This window comes from Pongo pygmaeus, chromosome 7 (assembly GCF_028885625.2).
Source record: "Pongo pygmaeus isolate AG05252 chromosome 7, NHGRI_mPonPyg2-v2.0_pri, whole genome shotgun sequence".
NCBI classification, from domain to species: domain Eukaryota; kingdom Metazoa; phylum Chordata; class Mammalia; order Primates; family Hominidae; genus Pongo; species Pongo pygmaeus.
Window position 1 is genome coordinate 88,140,244 of NC_072380.2, and position 6,000 is coordinate 88,146,243.

The window sequence follows — 6,000 nt, forward strand, 5'->3', positions numbered from 1 at the left end:
ATTGCCTTTTCTTGAAATACTGGAAATTTGAAAGGCATTTTCTTAATGTCAGTTATTTCACTAGGCATATTTTGATACCAGTAAGCACTGAAACCACACAGTGATTTTTGGAATCATTCTACAGCTTTTAAAGGAGATCTGTCAGAAACTATTTTGTCTTAAATTTGGTATCCTTAAATTAAATTAAAGTGTCCAGGTTGTTAAAATATTATTTAGTATTTGGACGGTTATTCTTTTTGTTCCTCAGGCTCATGAAATAAAAATCAGCTTTTTGCCAGCAGTGGTGGCTCATGCCTGTAATCCCAGAACGTTGGAAGGCCAAAGCAGGCAGACCACCTGAGGCCAGGAGTTCGAGACCAGCCCGTCCAACATGGTGAGACCCCATCTCTACTAAAAAAATATGCAAAAATTAGCCGGGCCCAGTGGCATGATCCTGTAGTCCCAGCTACTCGGGAGGCTGAGGCAGGAGAATCGCTTGAACCTGGGAGGTGGAGATTGCAGTGAGCTGAGATCACGCCGTTGCACTCCAGCCTGGGTGACAGAGCAAGACTCCGTCTTAAATTTAAAAAAAAAAAAAAAAAAATCAGCTTAAAATTTTTTTCTTAACTCACGTATTCTAGTTGTGTACACTTTCTTAGTAATTCTCTAAATCCCTTTTTTAACTCAGTTCTTCTCTGTTGCAGCCTACTTGTCCCAACACATTGCAAGATATTGCTCTCCAGTTCTTATATTCTCTTTCTTCATTTTCCTCTTTAATGGGGACTGTCTGTAGCAGACAATTTACTTTACTGTTGAATCAACCATTGTTTGGCTATTGTATGCTCGTACAGAAGGCTATAATTGTTCATTGAGTTCTTGATGGTGAGTTTTAAGTAAAACATTTTTCTCTGTAACCTTGAAAAGTGTTCTTGGAAAATTGCCTCTGTGTGTAGGTATGCGTGTTTTAATTTGTCTATTTTTATTGTCTGCTATATTTATTAGACGTTGTTTGTAGAGTACACAAAGGTCCGTGTTTGTTAGGCATCATTGCTCTTACGCAGTGTGTCCTAAGGAGAAAAGCTAGACACTTTCAGCTCTGAAATTCTGTTTCTCTCACGTGAACAATTTTTCTTTCTAAAACACTCTTCCACTTCTTTTTCACCAAATTGTAATACTTTGAGAGATAAGTAGATGTTGAAAGTAAAATTTAGGTCTTGTGAAAATCAAACACTTAACTGACTGAAGCATCCAGCTGCTTCATTCAATTGTTTATTTATTGCATCATTTCTTTGTACATGGATTTATTGTGTTCTTGCTCCGTGCCAGATGCTGAGTTATCATCTGAATATATGACAACACGTTACATGGTTTCTGCCTTGGGACACTATCCCTGTTTTATTCTTAATCCTTTTTTACCTTTGAGTATTTAGAATTTAGAGTATAAAATGACTTACTTGGTTTGTCTTTTAAATTATGTTTTCAAGTTTCTCTTTCTGTTATGTGATGATTTGGCATCTGACAATTATGTGACTTTATCATCATGTCAAGTGTTTTATTAATATAAACACAGGTTATATTTATACTGTAAATCTGTTAGATTATGGATTCTTAAGAAACAAATCCATGCCATTTAATCCTTCATAGTTTGTAGAATGGCCTGCGGTTGTTGATTTCTTATTTGCATATTGATTTTGATTTTATTTTTCTTCATCCTCTGTGGTTCTGTGGTTACTATTGTTAACATTTGACTATAGCATAAATATGCCATACATAATATATAAATATAAAACATAGAAAAGTACCACCTTTTCCTAAAACTCCTTTTGGTGTTACTGCATGCAGCATCAAATAATTCTCTGAGCATATAGCTTATACAGCTTTTAGAATAAATGCTCTAAAATTATAAAAAAGCAATTGGCTTTTATTTAACTTCCATAGAGTCCAATAAGAGTAGAACAGAAAGAACTTGATAATAGTTTCTTATAAGTATCATTTGTATCTTTAAGAAATACTTTGCTTATAAGTATTGATTTCTTTGGATAGCTTCTGAATTTTTTTTTGCTATGTTGTAGAAACTTCAGTTGAAGTGTTGTTATATTTCATTGGCTCAAATAATATATTTTTTGAATAATATTAATTATTAGGTGGAAGTTACCACTGATTATATAGAGAACATACTATAATTAATTTATATATTTATTATTTTATTAATGCTGATTGACATTATTAGTCTTATTAGTGGCTAAAGAGTAAACAAATTATTTTAAAATTCATTTTGTAATGGAATCATACAAAAATTTCTTTTTCAAGTGTCCTTATCCAGGCAAGAGTATATAGTGTTTTAGAGGCTTGCTGAAATATCTCGCAGTGGGTGGAGAAAGAATGATTATTGAATCTATATGGCGAAGAGTTGAGTTTTTAAGTTGAGTGTTGAATCCACAGCTTATAACAATGATTTAGTCAGAAATATTCTGAGTTATGTGTGCTTAGAAGAATAGTGAATAAAACTGGTGGAATTTAACTAGGCCATGCAGGTCCACTTAATTCTCTCACAGCAACATTTGTGTTGGAGAAATCCTAGATTCACTGAAGCTGGACATGGGTGAGGAAAGATATTATAAGAATGACAGCGTTTCAGGTTCTTGAAACTATTTTGGTGCTTGTAAAAAGTTTCAAGAAAGACAGCTGCTTTATACATTGCTGTGTCACTAGTACCTTACATATAGTAAGTGTTTGATGAATACTATTTAAATAAGTATAAAAGGAGCGTTCAGAAGGCTTGTTTACCGTCAGCCCCTCTTCTTACCCTCTAGTATTAGATTAAGACTTTTAGACAATTGAACTGCATAAGTACTGTTATATACCATTCTAAACCTCAATTCTAAACTAATGCCAAAATTAAAATATGAAACATAAAACTTACATTTATACTGAAGTTCAACAAAGAACAATTTATCTTTATATTTCTCACTGCAAAATTCTAGATAAGATAATCAAAGCTTATATTTTAGAGAAGTTGGTGTGTCCATAACTGGTTGTTGTTCTTCTCTTCCTGTCTGTAATCTGGAGTCTTCCAAATTTTAGAAGTAATGCTTGTTTTCAAAGTTGTGCTTTACACTTTAAAATTAAAATTTTTTTCTTATTATAAGAAGATATTTTTAATTTTAATAAAAATTATTTCAATCTAAGCTTTAAAAGTTTCTTGAATTATTTAAAGCACATGCTTACAATTTTAAAAAAGTAGTTTAAAACATTTTAAACTTTATTTATTTATGTATTTGGAGATGGAGCCTCACTCTGTCACCCAGGCTGGAGTGCAGTGGTGCAATCTTGGCTCACTGCAAGCTCCGTCTCCTGGGTTCAAGCAATTCTCTTGCCTCAGCCTCCTGAGTACAGGCATGTGCCACCATGCCCAGCTAATTTTTGTATTTTTAGTAGAGACTGGATTTCACCATGTTGGCCACTCTGGTCTTGAACTCTTGACCTCAAATGATCTGCCCACCTTGGCCTCCCAAAGTGCTGGGATTACAGGTGTGAGCCACCGTGCCTGGCCCATTTTAAACTTTTCTTTCACATGTTTCAGATGATCTCTTCAAATGACTGGACAAAACCCCAGAAACCTAGTATAGCATATAGGTAAGTAAGGTTGACTTTTTAGTTAGAGAAAAATGAATTGGCCTACAAAAGACAATGAGAAACAATGAAATTATTATATGAGAGATGTATGCATTTATACTGGTTGCCTGCATGCTCTCCTCCATGAAACTTCTTTCAAAGAGAAGGAAAGGTAGATGCTAGGAGCAGATGGCATCACCAGATGCTTTTAGGAGCCAGCTCACGTGGTGTCTTGGCCTTTATGTTATAGGTAGGTAAACAAACTATATTGGAGGAAATGAGTTGAGAGAAGGAAAACAAAGAAAAGTAAATCTTGATACCATGTTTTTTCAGTTTCAGTGATATATTTATGGGGATAAATATACAAGTTCAGAAGAAATCAAAACACTTCCAACTGGTTTTCAAATTAGAATTCTTCATGAAGCCCAGTTCTTCAGAAGTGCTTCTGAAATGAGAAAAAAAAAAAGACAAAATTATTCATTTTGCGGTAGAGAATGGATAAACCATGGATCATCTGTGCCTATATCAAATGGTGTATATATTACATTGTCTGTATATTATAAGAACACAAAATGTAAATTGATATGAGAGTTTTTCTGAAAATTGGCTAACCATGTTAATGGATCGCTGAACTCTTATTATTACTATATTTAACAATTTATCCTATATTATTATATTTGGACAAAGTAAGTTCAAAGCAGTAGAATTGACTGTCAGAATTCTAACATTTTCTACAGTGTGTCACAATTGCTCTCAGGAAAGCAAGGCAGGGTTTTGACAATATGACTTAAATTTACCTGCCATTTTCCCCATCAATATCACACATGTGAAGGTCAAGGAAGCCCAGGAACTCCAGGGGGGTTATAAAATTGTCCACAGCAACTCAAATATATGAAGATTAAAATGATGAGGAAACTAATATGATTTCCATGTGAAAGAGTAAGTGGGATAACGTGAAAAATCAAAAGACCCCAAAATGTTGAGGATGAGAGTACAGGTTAAGTATCATTTATCTGAAATGCTTGGGCTCAGAAGTGTTTCAAATTATTGATTTTTTTCTTCAGATTCTGGAATATTTGCACCTACATAATGAAATATCTTGGAGGTGGGACCCAAGTCTGCACACAAAATTTATTAGTTTTACATACACGTCATACACATAGCCTGAAGGTAAAATTATACGATATTTTAAAATAATTTGGTGCATGAAACAAAGTTTGTATGCTTTAAACCACCAGAAAGCAACAGTGTCACTATCTCAGGGCCCCATGTGGACAATGTGTGTTTATTCAAAATCACCATCATTCTTGACTCTAAATTTACATACTACCCATAAGAAATCATTTTCTTGTGCTTATGCACGCAAAAGTACTTAACAGTGAAAAATAGGACACACCATTAAAACAGTGACGAAATAATGTGTTTAGGGTAACCAGGCAACACAATAACATGACCAGAATACCTGGATCAGCTGTTAAACCGCAGCAACAAACAATGGCAGGTTTTCAGTCTCTACCTACGGCACTGTGTTTTGATGAAAACGTTACCATACACTGGATTTTAATTTTTAGGTGAGAAGACACATAGAAGCAATTAAAGGACCAAAAAGTGGATCTTCTAGCAATGGGGAGACATTCTGAATAGCTGTGAGTTGTGCACCTGTGTTTCCACCAGGACCCTGCCACATGAGATTAGGTGTGGGATTTTCCACTTGTGGTGTCATGCCGGCACTTGAACATTTTCAAATTTTGAACCATTTCAGATTTCGAATGTTTGGATTAGAGATGCTCAACCTGTATACAATATTGGAGAAAAAAATAACATTAGAGTATAGATCATTAATAATGATTTTCATTATATTTTAGACCTGTTTATAATCCTTTACTGTCAATTAAGATGATGTAAAAATCCACTTTAAATTGAAAGCGTGTGCAAAATTGGTGATTTCTATTATGAAAAGTATCTGTTGTAAAATTATATATGATTCTTATAATCCTAATCACATACACCTTATAGTTATTTATAATATGTGAAATATATGCCAAACTCTACCTTATTATTTCAATGACACATATTAGTCATAATTCAAAGGGACAGGCATCTCCTCAAGTCTTATAGAAATAAGGATTTTGCATATAAAGATGCATATGTGCACAGGTTAAACATCTTTGCAAAGCATTTTTGCATAGAAACAACTATCTAGTACTTTGTAAATAATATCGCATCATTTTACTTTATATATATTTCCTTTTTTTTTTGCCTAGCATTTATGAAATGGCAAAATTTTAAAGCAAGGAAATAATTATTTGCATAAACTAAAACTCAAAACATACACTTATCAATTTAATACTAATAGAAAAGTAGTAACAAATTATCATTAAAATTTTGTAAATTAATACCGATGCT

At 33.5% G+C, this 6,000-nt stretch overlaps 1 long non-coding RNA gene across 2 annotated transcripts in view; it reads left to right on the top strand.

The window, feature by feature from the left end:
• The window catches only part of LOC129042931 (uncharacterized), a 304,280-nt gene extending 298,749 nt beyond the window's left edge, over positions 1-5,531 (top strand). For both annotated transcript variants that reach the window (XR_008504235.2, XR_008504234.2), the window contains 2 exons: positions 248-373; positions 5,166-5,531. This is a non-coding gene — a long non-coding RNA (uncharacterized LOC129042931). The remainder of the gene's footprint in view (positions 1-247; positions 374-5,165) is intronic.
• Positions 5,532-6,000: the final 469 nt, after the last annotated feature.